Source organism: Protobothrops mucrosquamatus, unplaced genomic scaffold, assembly GCF_001527695.2.
Source record: "Protobothrops mucrosquamatus isolate PMUCROS unplaced genomic scaffold, P.Mucros_1.0 scaffold_247, whole genome shotgun sequence".
Lineage (NCBI taxonomy): Eukaryota > Metazoa > Chordata > Lepidosauria > Squamata > Viperidae > Protobothrops > Protobothrops mucrosquamatus.
In genome coordinates this window covers 268884-282761 of record NW_015386323.1, presented here as the reverse complement: position 1 = coordinate 282761, position 13878 = coordinate 268884, and the positions used below count along the sequence as shown (strand labels likewise).

At 43.9% G+C, this 13878-nt stretch overlaps 1 protein-coding gene across 1 annotated transcript in view; it reads left to right on the top strand.

Annotated features, from left to right (window-relative positions):
* The window catches only part of BRD4 (bromodomain containing 4), a 105686-nt gene that overhangs the window by 25848 nt on the left and 65960 nt on the right, over window positions 1-13878 (top strand). Inside the window, exon 2 of the mRNA XM_015830639.2 lies at window positions 3773-3858. The gene's annotated coding sequence lies outside the window, so the exon portion shown is untranslated. The remainder of the gene's footprint in view (window positions 1-3772; window positions 3859-13878) is intronic.

Sequence of the window (13878 nt, the reverse complement as noted above, 5' to 3'; positions counted from 1 at the left end):
GGGGGAAACGGGTGGGCCGGCCGGCTCCCCTCTCCTCTGTGTGTGTGTGTGAGTGTGTGTGTCTCTCTCTCTCTCTCTCTCAATTCTCCCCCACCCCAAAAGCGGGGAGGGGGCGACCTTGCAAAAGGCTTGAAGGCTTCTCCCCGTTGCGGGGAAGGCTTGAGGTGCACCTTTCTCGGCCAGCCCGGGTAAATTCGGCTGTATTCTTCAGCCAATTCTTCATGTGATGCTCCAGGTACGGCCCTCCCCCTTCCGTTCCCTGCGGCGCTGCGTGTCGAGGCCGGGACGGAATACCCCGGGCCGCCGCAGCCAAGCGCGAGGGGGAACGCCAGACGCCTCACGCGAAGGGGGGAGGCCTGGCAACGCTGCGCTCTGCCGGGCGCTCACCGACAAACCGGCGGGAGCCGAGGCGGCCAGGGAGGAACAGCCAACTGCCGGCAACCAGCCGGAACTGCTGGGGCCGGCCCGTATTGAAGAATATGGCCGAATTTACCCGGGCTGGCCGTATATCGGCGTATAACACGCACACATCATTTGCCCCCTATTTTCAGGGGGGAAAAGTGCGTGTTATACGCCGATAAATACGGTATGTAAAAATGGAATTAACTCTTAATTAGGATTGGGGCAAATGTATGATATTTGTCTGTGTGCTTTGGGATCAGAAATAGTCAAAAAGATTACATACTTCCCTACATAGTATGAAGAAAATTGTATACTTTATCTCATACTATATGGAAGTATGCTGGAAAATAATTTTCTTTTCATTTCGATGGGCTGGCTTTGCGAGAATATATAATAATAATGGTGATGTATTAAGCTCGTGTTCTGCCTAACTCTCAATGGCTCTGGGCAGCTGACAACAAAGACATTACAATAATACAATTTTTTTAAAAGCATAAAGAAGTAAGGAGTCGCACTCTCCCTTGTCTAAGTCTTCATGGCTCTTCTACATAATAGTAGAGTGGAAGCCATCCAGATTTTGGGATGAACCTAGTTCCAGAGTGCAGGTGCTGCTACAGAGAAGATGTGCTTCTGCTGTCTGAAGAGATGAGATTCTTTAATATTGAAGGAACCTGAATGCACCAGTATTGCAGGATTGAATCAGCTAGGTGGATGTTATGGGAGACAGCCCTATGTCATGTAGGCTTTATAGGTAACATCCAGCATCTTAAAATCACACTTGGAATGAATTGGCAACTAGTACAGTTTATGAAGCAGAAGTACTACACGGCTTACTGGAGGTACACCGGACCAGTTGAAGCGTCCAGGTGATCTTAAAAGGCAGCCTCATGTAGAGAGATGCCAGATGACTAGGGCATGAGTTTTTAGTTGACTCATTTTACTTCTTTTATTCATAGCCCTGTTTCAGTATTATCTGAAACTCTGTAGGCAACAGTAACAATAATTACAGTGCCTTATTTTATATCATGTTTATTGGCTTATTCTTTTTCCAAATAGTTTTAATACTTACAAATGGAAAGAATAAAAACTACAAAACATATAGAAGGAAAAAAACAAGTCTCAAAAAGAAAAGGGGAGGGGAGGAAAGTAACTTTCCCCCTTCATCCAGGAAGTGAAAATAATTTTAATAGCTTATTACCATCTCTTAATACAATAGGTACTGTCTTCTCCCCATAATTCATCACTTAGTTAAAAAGCAAAAGCCCTTTCATTTGTTCTTTATCAGCAAAAGTCCAGTAAGAGAATCAAATATAACTAATATTATATTTTTAATCTTGATTGAATAAGCCAACTCTGTAATCCTTCCCCAAATTTTAAGTCTTAGTTTTTAACCCCTTCAAATATAGTCCTAAAGCTTGTTTTGTATTTGTATTTTCTTTTAACTCAAGGATATGCCACAACTTTAAAAATCTCTGAGATAAATTTGTCCTTTTGAAAAATCACTTGTCATAAAGTAGTTTAAGATTTTAACAGACCACCAGTACTATGGATCCAGTAAGAACAAGTTACTCAAACCACTTTTCTGGCTTAATAATTTTTCATCTTCTTTAAACAGTGAATCATCCATCAGTTTCTTTATATTTCCATATTCTGCTTGTCTTATTTAAATCCACATGTAAATTAATTTCAAATGTATCCATTGTAGCTTGTTCTTCAGCAACTTCATTGCCACATGACCCATCATATCAAGTAATTTTAAAGACCAAAATTCCAAAACATCCAGTAAAAGATTTTTGCTCCATTCTTGATGAAATGAATTTATTATCCTCTCTAGCTCCCGCAAAATCCCATTATCATATTTCCTCTTAAACCTGACAAATTGCCATTTCCCACTGGAAAAATTCTAATTACCGGTAATTCAAAACTATAATTTCAATTCAATCTGAATAGGATTTCAAGATTCTGTTAATGCAATTTACAATAAAGTAGAATTAGTTCATCTAGTCTTCTCTCCTGCCTGGTTTACCGGGGGGGGGGGGGCTTTCAATCTGGCAAGTCTAAAAGTACAAACTTCCCACTGACACTTTTAACTGCTTGAACCATTACACCCAAATTTTCCTAAGTTTCTTTCTCTAAGCATTAAGCCAATGGGGGGCTCTTGCCCCTCTTGTCTGATTGTTTCCTAGGCAGCATCTCTTCTCAGTGTTCCCCAAGGTCATCCACACAGTCCATTACAGAAATCATTGGGTCCAAAGATGACCTTTTGAGGTGGCACACCATCACATCTTTCAAGGCAGGAGGTATCATCTCCTCCCTCCTGGGCCTAGTCACAGCTTTGGCTTCTTCTAGGATCTAAGAGGGATCCCGATCTGGTAAAGAGGTGGCCAAGCTGATAGCACAGAGAATCTTGTCCGCTTCCTCTGGAGTCACTCAGCCTTCTCTGCCCATTCGTGGTCTAAGTTGAAATCAATTTGAGTGATTTTATTTATCAGCTAATCCTCATAGTGGATCATTGGATGTTCTGAGGGGGGACCTATTCATAAGGATACTCTAAACAGAACTGCTGAATGACTATCAGAAGATGGAATAAAGGGAGAAAAATAATTGATATTTTGCTAACCTTTTCACCATGAAATAATTCCTGATACCTACTTTTAGCTGTGTCTGGTCAGACACTCAACTTCAGGTTTTTCTTCAAAGGAACATTGTGGTTTTTCTAGTTTTTCATATCCTGGAGCTGCTTGGTAAACCAAGGGGCACCCTAGGACCAGCAGACAAGGAGAGGCTGTCTAGGAGCAATATGATCCAAGGCCCCTGGTACCTGCCATTACAAGTAGCGACTAGGCCTGAACTGAACTGCCTACCAGCTCCTTAGGGAAATCCCTACGGTCTCCTTGAGATCCCATTAAGTCCATCAGTAGCCTAGGACTTGCCAATTGAATGGGCCCTGTTTCCTGTATGGAAGGGATGACACCAGTGAATCAAAAGAGAGTCATCTGTCCACAGCAATGGATTGATGTTATGTCTATCTATAGCTATAGTCAGATTAGTTGAATTAACTGCTAAGGTTGTATTTCAATGCTTGGGATAAAGTTCAAGATTTTAACAACTTGTTAATACTGCTTGTAAGGTTTAAGAAATGTTTGTTGAGAATGGATAATTCTTTAGCCTAAATAAATTAGGTGTTTATCATATACAAACCTTCATTTTAAAAAAATCAGGATTTTTTAATGCATGTATTTCGCAAAGCTGGAATTAGGACAGAAAAATCAAGCTTAGTTTCATTATCCAAAATTTAAATGTTAGGAATAGAATATTTTTCTTCTTTACACCTTTATTTTGATACTGATCTAATTCATTGTTCTTACAGAGTTGTACTTCATTGATCTATACCAGAAATGGATATTAGAGCGTAATTACTAGAGGGAAGTAATCAGCGATAAGCTCTGCTTCAAGGTAATATTTCTGTCTTTCTTTTTGCATTGGAAGGTTTGGCTTGCTAATTGTGTGCATCTTGGGCTTTTTGGTGTTGATCGAATATATTCAGTCTTTTATCAGAAAAAGTACATTTGAAAATAAGCTTTAGTTCGCTATGTCATTTTTATAAAGTTTTATGATTCTAATCTATTAACTGTTCAGAGTCACCTAGGTCAGTGATGGCAAACCTTTTAGAGACCGAGTGCCCAAAAACTGTCCCCGCCCCTGCTCTGCCCCCCCATCTCCTGCTCCGCCTGCCCACAGGACCACTCACCTCCTCCAGGGCCCGCCGCAGATCGCCCGGGCAGCCCAGTAGCACTATGGCAGCCACACCCTCTGCCCGCACCCTGCAGCATCAACTGCATGATGGGGTGTGAGGGCAGAGTCTTGTCTACGCTGCCTGGCTGCCATGTCCTTGGCTGCGCTGCTCCGTGTGGGCCATGCTCGAGGGCGACTCTCCTTCAGGGGGGCTGCTGGAGAGGGGGTTGTGGGGGGAGACAAGGCTGGGGCAATGGCACGTATGCCCACAGAGAGGGCTCTGAATGCCGCCTCTGGCACCCGTGCCATAGGTTCGCCACCACTGACCTAGATAATGTGAAGAGTGGTACAAAAATTTGATAAATAATGTGATGGTTAGGGTTAATCAAAAAGGAACTATTTACCAAATAACAGTTTGGTATTGTGAAAGATGCTGAAAGATAAGTGAACTTCTGGTGCAGCCTTTCTCAACATTTAACATTTAACCCTAGAGAGCCCTTGAAGTAATTTTAGGGAATCCCTTCAGAAAACAACCAAAAAAAATATACAAAAAGATATATAAGATATTGATGTAGTTGAGCTTTATAGGCTCCAATGACTATGGCCAGTGATGAAGAATGAAGTTATAACTTAAGAGTGGTTTGAAATTGCATACTGCTCATCCCCTTTATAAATAAATGGTGCTCAGGTTTGTGGCAAATCTATTTGTTTAAAAAAAAATCATGTTAGGCTACTTGTTAGGCACAAAAAGAGATAGTTGGTGGCCAGAGGAGACATGTGGCTTATCTATCCCTGTTTTAGATGGTTAAAACAATTAAATTCAGGTTCCAACTTATATAAATTAGACTTTAGAGAAGTGGCTTTTTGCTCATGTGATATGATATAGTTTCTGAAGCAAAACTATTGCATGACTCAGGGATTGTTGGCCCAATAGGCAGGGTAGCCACAGGGACTGACCTTACCCGTCGCTCTTTCGCAACGCGATCCGAAACAATGGGCATCACCTGGCACCTTTACCCCCCTGGGGGGAACGGACAAAAAACTATTCAGTGTGGCGCCAGACCAGTCACAGGATCTCGAGGTGCCAACGGTAGATTAACCCTTTGGTCCCCTCTTGTCCTCGTCCATGGTGTCGGGGGACATGGCAGAGGTGCTAAAGGCTGATGACATTCCGCAGAATTCACCAGGCAGCGGCGTGGGCAGTAAGAGCTGCCACCTGCACATCCTTCTTTGCCAGAACCTCCCTACTCTGGCTCCGACAACTACAAGCCAGGCTTCCTCAGGAGGAGGTATGTACCCAACAGGACCTGAGCAAGCTTGTGGCAGCATCGGAATACATCTCGGATGCCACACTACATGCGGCCAGGTTCTCATCTAGAACCATAGCATCCAACGTCTCTGCACGCAGGATGCTATGGCTCAGACATTGGCAAACCGACCCAAGGCCAAGTGGCATCTAACTACGGCTCCTTATCAGGGTGGGAAATTGTTGGGGAGGCCCTGACGCCTTATTTGATCAAAAATAAGGACAAGCGGAAGGTGTTGGTCCATTCCAGCAGACTGGCCGAACAGCGTGCAAACCCGTACACTCGGAGACAGTCCTTTCGACCAGGAAGAGGCGCCCTCAGCCCCCGTCCCTTCACGGCCAGACAGGATCGCCCGTCAGACAGGACCGGACCCAGACCCAGACAGCAATTCCAGAGCAAACGGCCCTTTCGAGGGGGGGTCGTCCCTATAGAAGGTCCAAGTGACTCGAGCTGCCCCCCCATAGGTGGCAGGCTGGCGCTCTTTCCCCCCCCCCCAGTGGGAGGCCACCACCACAGATTCCTGGGTTCGCCAAACCATTCAATACTGTCTGATCCTGGAATTCATATCCAGCCCCCCAGGGCGCTTCATTCTTTGCCCTCAATCAAGGAACCCTGTCAAAAGCAGCCTCATGCGAGAGGCCATTCGACACCTCCTGGAGATAAAGGCCATAGAATCAGTGCCAACAGGACAACTGGGCAAGGGATTCCTCTTCGTGGTCCCCCAAATCTCGGGGGGATGGAGGGCGATTCTAGACCTCAAGGATTTGAACCGCCATATCGCATACCAAAAGTTCAAGATGCAAACCATTCAATCCATCTTGGGCAGTGTTAGGAACGGAGACTTCCTGATCTCAATAGACCTCACGGAAGCGTACCTCCACATCCCAATCTTCCTCAACAACCGGCAGTTCCTCAGGTTCTGCTACGCGGGCCATCACTACCAATACAGAGCCCTCCTGTTTGATCTCTCAGCAGCTCCAAGGGTATTCACCAAGGTCCTGGCAGCGTTGGCCGCACACCTAAGAATGGTACCGGTGCACCTCCAGTGCTACCTGGACGACATTCTCATTCAGTCATCCTCCCTTCAGGCCGCCCGGTCGGACTTAACGTTGACGATCAAGGTACTTCAGGAACACGGGTTCTCGGTGAACTTTCAGAAAAGTCAGACCGTCCCCTCCACCCGTCTCCTACACCTGGGCGCCGTCATAGACACACTCAGCTGTCAGGTCTATCTGTCACAGGAGCGCCGGGACAGCATCTGGACCCTGGTCTACAGAGTTCACAGGGAGCAAGTAGTACCACTGGTCCTGCTCTCCCAGCTCCTAGGGAAGATGGTCTCATGCATTGCAATAGTCCCTTGGGCCAGACTACACTCCAGGGGCCTCCAATGGTTCCTCCCCCCCTTCCAAAGGCAGGGCATCAGTTCTTCCAACCAAAGGGTAAGGGTCCCCCCCAAACCCTGCAGTCTCTCAGGTGGTGGACCTCACCAGCAGTAGCCAGAGGGTCACACTTCAAGGAACCCACCAGGCTCACACTCACGACGGATGCCAGTCTGTTCGGCTGGGGAGCACACCTGCAGTCCCAATTGGCCCAGGGACGATGGTCCCACGCAGATCTGGAACACAATATCAATTGGTTGGAGCTCAGAGCCATACACCTGGCCCTCCGCCACTTCCGCAACAGGGTGATGAGGCCACTTCCGCAACAGGGTGATGATGATAGGGCCCTCACGGACAACGTAATGGCAAAGGCCCACGTGAATCGGCAAGGGGGCACTCAATCCAGGGACCTCATGACCGAGGCCCAGGCATTGGGCTTCTAGGCAGAGACCAACTTGTCCTCCCTCAAAGCCGAACACATCTCGGGGGAGGCAAACCGACAAGCGGACTTTCTCAGCAGGGCAACCGTAGACCAGTCCGAATGGCACCTGCATCCGGATCTCTTTGCAGAAATAGCGCAGAGGTTTGGACAACCAGTCATAGATCTGTTCGCTTCACCGACCAACTCCCAAGGTTTTTTTTCCGGTTCCCCTCCCAGGGGGCGGAGGGAGCGGACGCTCTCAGATGCCTATGGCCAGGGGAACTGCTTTACGCGTTCCCCCCTCCCCCTGATTGCAGCAACCATCTGCAAGATGTTGCAGGAACGGGTGGAGGTCATACTGGTGGCCCCGTATTGTCCACGAAGACCGTGGTTCGCCTACCTGGTGAATCTCTCCAGCTCCTCTCCATGGAGGATTCCCCCGGACCATGTGTCTCTCAGCCAGGGGGTTCTACAGCACCCAGAACCCCAGTGGCTGCAGTTAGCTGCCTGGCACTTGAACGCCGGATCCTGAGCGGGGAATCATACCCCACAAGAGTAATTCCCATAATTCAGACCTCCCGCCGACCGGCGACAAATCGCATCTATGACTCCACATGGAGGAATTTTTGCAATTGGTGCGAGAGGAAGCTAATAGACGTTTCGGACCTGACAATTCCGAGAATCCTGGAATACTTGCTCGAGGGCCTAGATGGGTTTAGCGCCTAACACCATCCGCAGGCAGGTCGCGGCTTTTTCCACCTTACTTACCTGCGCCAATTCAGTGCCCCTGACACAGCACCCTAGCCACAGCTCCTTTCTCAAGGGCGCCACCAACACTAAACAACCCATGGGATCTGCCACGGGTCCTGTGGGCCCTCAGCAAATCACTGTTCGAGCCCATCAGCTCTTGCTCCTTGAGGTCCCTGTCCCTCAAAGTCAACTTTCTGGTCGCTATCACCTCAGCCAGGCGTATTCTGAGCTTGCGGTACTGTCGGTCGGAGAGGACCTTTGCATCTTTCACCAAAACCGGGTGGTCCTCCGATTGGACCCTACCTTCATCCCTAAGGTCAACACCCTTTTTCATAGGGCCCAAGAAATCATCCTACTGGATTTCTGCCCTAATCCGTCTCATACCTTGGAACGACAGTGGCACACACTGGATGTTCGCAGAGCATTACACTACTATATCAAGCAAACGGCGCCCTTCTGCAAATCTGAAGCTCTCTTTGTTTCCTTTCACCATGCCTCTAGCGGACAGAAGGTGTCCGCCTCAACCATAGGCAGGTGGGTCAAGGCTTGCATCGTGGAGGCGTACGGGTCACTTTCCCTGCCAGCGCCAAGCCACGTCATGGGACATTCTACTCACAGTGCTGCGACCTCCGCGGCATGGGCCACACAGGCCTCTATCGAGGAGGTTTGCAGGGCGGCGACATGGTCATCGCCCTCCCCATTTGTACGGCATTATAAGGTAGACCGATTTGCATCGGCGGACGCTTCCTTTGGAAGGAGGGTCCTTCAGCAAGTGGCCACTGGAGACATACCTAGAGCCCTCTCTGTTTCCCCCCCATTGGGACAGTAAGGCTTTGGTATGTCCCATTAGTGGATTCTCCATCTCCGGTGCTGGAGATGGGGCATTGTCTTACCTGAACGCCTTTTCTCAGCACGGAGATGGAGAATCCACTCCCACCTTTAAAAGCAGTTAGGCTATATTAGGGATCCGGGAGCCAACACGTCAGACTGTCGTCAGCTGCTTTCGCCGACATCAAGACTGGGAGTGGCTTATCCCAAGACAGGCGTGGCAAGTTTGGCTGACTTGGTCTAATGGGCAGGAAGGCAGAGCTAACCCATTGGTGGATTCTCCATCTCCGTGCTGAGAAAAGGCGTTCAGGTAAGACAATGCCCCTTTGCTCATGTGATATGATATAGTTTCTGAAGCAAAACTATTGCATGACTCAGGGATTGTTTGCCCAATAAGCAGGGTAGCCACAGGGACTGAGATGAGAAAGGGAGGTGGGTGGGGGGCAGATGAAGTGCACATTGTAGTCATAAATACGAGCTGTTTGTCAATTTTGATCATGTCATCGTGGGGTCACTGCAATAGTCATAACTTCAAGGACTGGTCATTCTACCATTCATTCAGCACCATCATAAATTTGAATGATTGCTGAATGATTTAAGCGAGGACTACTTATATCTCCATCCAAGTCATCTTCTAGACTCTCTACGTCAGGGGTGTCAAACTGCCGGCCCACGGGCCGGATGCATCATCCCAAAACTGCATCCACCCTATTGCCGGCAATGGGGAAAAAGTCACAATACGTCACATGACATCACAAGTTTGACACCCATGCTCTACATTGACTGCTTGCAATGTTTAAATCAGGCAGGTCCAACACATGGCCAGTGGGTGGCATGCAGCCCTGGAAAGCTAGTAATCAGGTTCCACAAGATCATAAAAAATATTTAAAAATAAAGGAAGTTATTTATATATATATATAGCCCAACAGAATATATATGTAGCCCAACAGAATTCCTCTCCAATCAATGTGGCCTAGAGTTGGATACCCATAGTTTAAATAAATAGCGTGAATTAACCAATAGGCACATTTGAGATTTGGGGAGCATATTAAGGGCATATTCACTAAATGACTGCCATAGTGGTCAGACTACAGTAGTGCAATTACTTGCTACTGCTATGTTTAGAAATCTAGAATGCTTATTAGCATAACAGCTTTCTTCTGCTTTATTTTTCCTATGCAGTGGATACGCTTTTAAATAAAGTACATCCACTCTTGTTTAGAAACTACAGTACCTCCTTTAGCAACTATTTGCAAATATGGTAATAAAGTGTTAATTTTGCAACCAAAGCATGCCTCCAGAAGCGGTGAATGCTCCAACACTGGAAGTTTTTAAGAAGAGACTGGACAGCCATTTGTCCGAAATGGTATAGGGTTTCCTGCCTGAGCAGGGGGTTGGACTAGATTACCTTCAAGGTCCCTTCCAACTTTACTATTATTATTATTATTTACTAGCTGTACCCGGCCATGTGTTGCTGTGGCTCAGTCTGGTAAAAGTGTGTGTTGCTTTTACGTCCAACAGATGGCGCTGTTTTTCAAAAAAAGCATGTTTTTACCTGTCACAGGTGTGACATCTATATAATATAGGTATATAAAAACCACGCACGTATTCGAATGCAACATTGTTTTCAAAATTTCAAAGCAATCGGTGAACTTTCGGAGATTTAAGATTTTGAACAAACGAACATTTACATTTTTATTTATATAGATAGATAACATGCATGTGACAACAATGCACACCAAAGTAATACTGGCATAGCTATACAAGACAACCTTTATCTGAATGAGATGGCAGCAACTAGTAATTTTTGCAGCATCTCCCTCAGTCACATGTTTATTTAGCAACCATTTTGCTTAATGATCTAGTTGTTGCAATGGAACTCAGTCACTAACTGAAGAATAGGTATACCGACTATATCCCCCTAGCATTTTTATTTTTGTATTGTGTTTTTTGTATATGCAGGCCTGAAGGATATTACTTTGAAAAAAAGATGTTTAAGCTAGTATTTTGTTTTGCATTATGCTAACATCCAATTTTAATTTTATTTTTACCAAATCTTAATCTAATCATGCATTCATGGAGTGCCAAGTGCCAAGGCACATAGTATATATAGTCATCGCTTTCTTAGTTTATCCCAAAATTCTTTTTTAGCATCCTGAACTAGGGACTTAACTTTGACAAAGTTTAATTAAAATAGCTAATGAAATAAATTTGTACTCTTATTTGCTTGATCGCTTTCTTAGTTGCTAATGCTTAACTGGTCAAAAACCTAATATATTCATCTGGGCTCAAATACAATGCTTTGGAAATATTTTCTTTAACTTCTTGAGGGCTGAATTATCAAAGGTTTAATGTAAAAGTTGCATAATATACAGTAAATCAGGATTCTTGTGTTTATTTGTTCATGTCTGCAAATACTTTAGCAGTAAAGGTAGTACAAGGTTACAACAGTACTGCAAAAAATGACATGACAGTTTTTCACACAACACTTGTAGTCTCACCATGGCCACATGATCAGAATTCAGACACTTGGCAACTGCCTCATATTTATGACAGTTGCACTGTCCCCAGGTCATGTGATCAGTCGAGGATTAAGTAGCACATCATCTTGTCTCATTTTTTTCTTATAGTGCATCATATCACAATAGAATGCCTATCTGTGTATATTTCTAGGTAGAATAATTATTTAGATGTTCCAGTTCAGTCAGGTTTGGTGCCAGTTTATAATATGATCAGGTAAATGCTGGTGCTCAGTTGATTCCTCCTCCAGTGCTGTCGCTACATTTAATAGCACTATAGTAAGGACAGAGAAAATAGATTACTCACATGATAGACAAGTTCTCAGCATCTCCTTGTTAATGACATAGCAAGTAGAAGGGAGTAAGAGTTATTCTGAAGGCATCTTCGCCAGCTAGTATTTCTGAGCCCATTATCTATTTTGCTGCTTCCAGTGGCAGTTCCATCAGGGAACTGAAAATATGTCACAAGGGTGGAAGGAGGAGATCTCTAAAATCTGGAACCAGATCTTTATAGTGTCAACAATTTATAGTTTTTCTTCAACTGGAAGTCAGCGCTATTTGGTCATCTGGCATTGTATGCAACAATGTCTTATTTACTGAATATTGGTCTGTAGTTCTCAGCATTATAGTTTACTGTTTTTTAATTCTTTTACAAGTATCATGCAAGCCTGTTAGTAAAATGGAAATGTATGTTTAAAAATCCAGTCTACAAAATTAATCACTTCTTTTTGGCAGAAATTAAGAATTCTTTCCCAGTGTATCTTTTCATTTTATTGTTAATGTCATAGCTGTATTCTCTTTGACACATCTATTGAGTTTTCCTTCTTCTGTTTTGAATAGTTCCTGTTGTTTTTAATTTATTGACTCATTCTTCTCTTTTTTTCTGTTACGAGATATATTTTTTTGCCCTGACCTGACTCTGCTGATTCATCTTTATCATGGAATAATCCTCATATTTTGTATTGTCTGTTAGTGCTCCGTTCATTTCTACCCCTCCTCCCAAGAAACCCTGAGTTTAAGAATGAGATAATTATTTGTACATACTTGTCTAATTCTGCCATTCAGATTGGTAATTTCTTAATTTTTACAAGCCAGGAATAGGTATAATGGAGTGGCATACAGAAGTTGAAGAAAGGACATATGCATTAAATAAATATAAGTTGCTACCATGAAAAGGCAAAATAATTGAACAATATTTAGCTGATATGTTTAACTTAAATTATATTTTGGTCAACTCAAAAGTATGCAGATACAATTTGGTAATATGTTTTTTAAGCAGTTAATGACATCTGTTGATAATCAAAATGAAGAGTTCAATCAACTTTTAAAATTTGCTCTGAAGATAAAATACTCCCTACAATAATTAAATTATTGAAATAATTCTGATAATTTAACATAAAACTGTTGATAGGCATCAGTCTCACTTGATGTAAATAGTAAATGTTATGTGGCTATATCTGTGCAATTAACCCACTTCCAGATTAAAATTGATAATTTTACAGAGTATATCATGATCAAGTTACCAGGATAGTAGTATATAATTCTGCTTGTTTAGTCAACTGCTCCTCTCCCTACTTATCACAGTTTGTAACAATACATATTCTGGTACATGAAATACCTACATAGATGTAGGCATTCAAGTTTTTAATGTATTATACTTAGCCATTTGTTACTGTCATTGGGAGAACTATAAGAACTTATATGACTTTACAACATTTAAAACAGGGAAAACTAATTCACACCATAGACAATTTTCAGAACTAAATTCATGTATACATAGTCTTCTCTTAATGACTCTAATTGTGACTCTGCTGCAAAGTAAAGCAATTGCTAAACAGGAAATCATGTGACGAGATTAGTCAGTTTCAGACCTTTGACTAAAGTCTGCCTCATAACCACTCTCCCACTTTTTGAGACACTTGAGTATCTGTTTACTGTCTTAATCTAAAGCAGTGCAATCACATTGTAGCTGGGAGCCATGAGTATGTTACTTAAATAGCTATAGTACTCTTGAAATCTTTTTCTCACCAATCTCTCCACTTTGCAAGGGGGCTGGGGAGGGGATAAAAACAAGTAATTTCTATAGATAATCTTTCCTTTGCTTGACTTTTCTGCTGTCAGCATAATCGCATGCTCTCAAAGTTTAAAAGAGCAAGCGGCTTACTCTCTTGAAATCTCTTCTCTAGTTTCTCTGCTTTGCAATAGGAGTGGGGAGAATCCTTTGTTTGATCCTTTCTCATTGCTGGCACAATTACATTGCTTTAGATGCATAGAAGAGCATATTTTATTGAAATTTCTTTTTCTTCAATATCTGTGCTCTGCAGGGGTGGATGGAATAGCAGGGGATTTTTGTAGAGAATCTCACTTTTGCTTGTTCCTCCCTCCCCCCCTTGCAGAGCAGAGAGACTGGAAAATGAGTAAGCTGTTTGCTCTTCTACACATTGAAAGCATTGTGATCATGCTTAGAGTGGGAAAAGGTCATGCCAAGGAGAGATTGTCTACAATCCAATTGCTTGCCTTTTCTCTTCCCCCCCCCC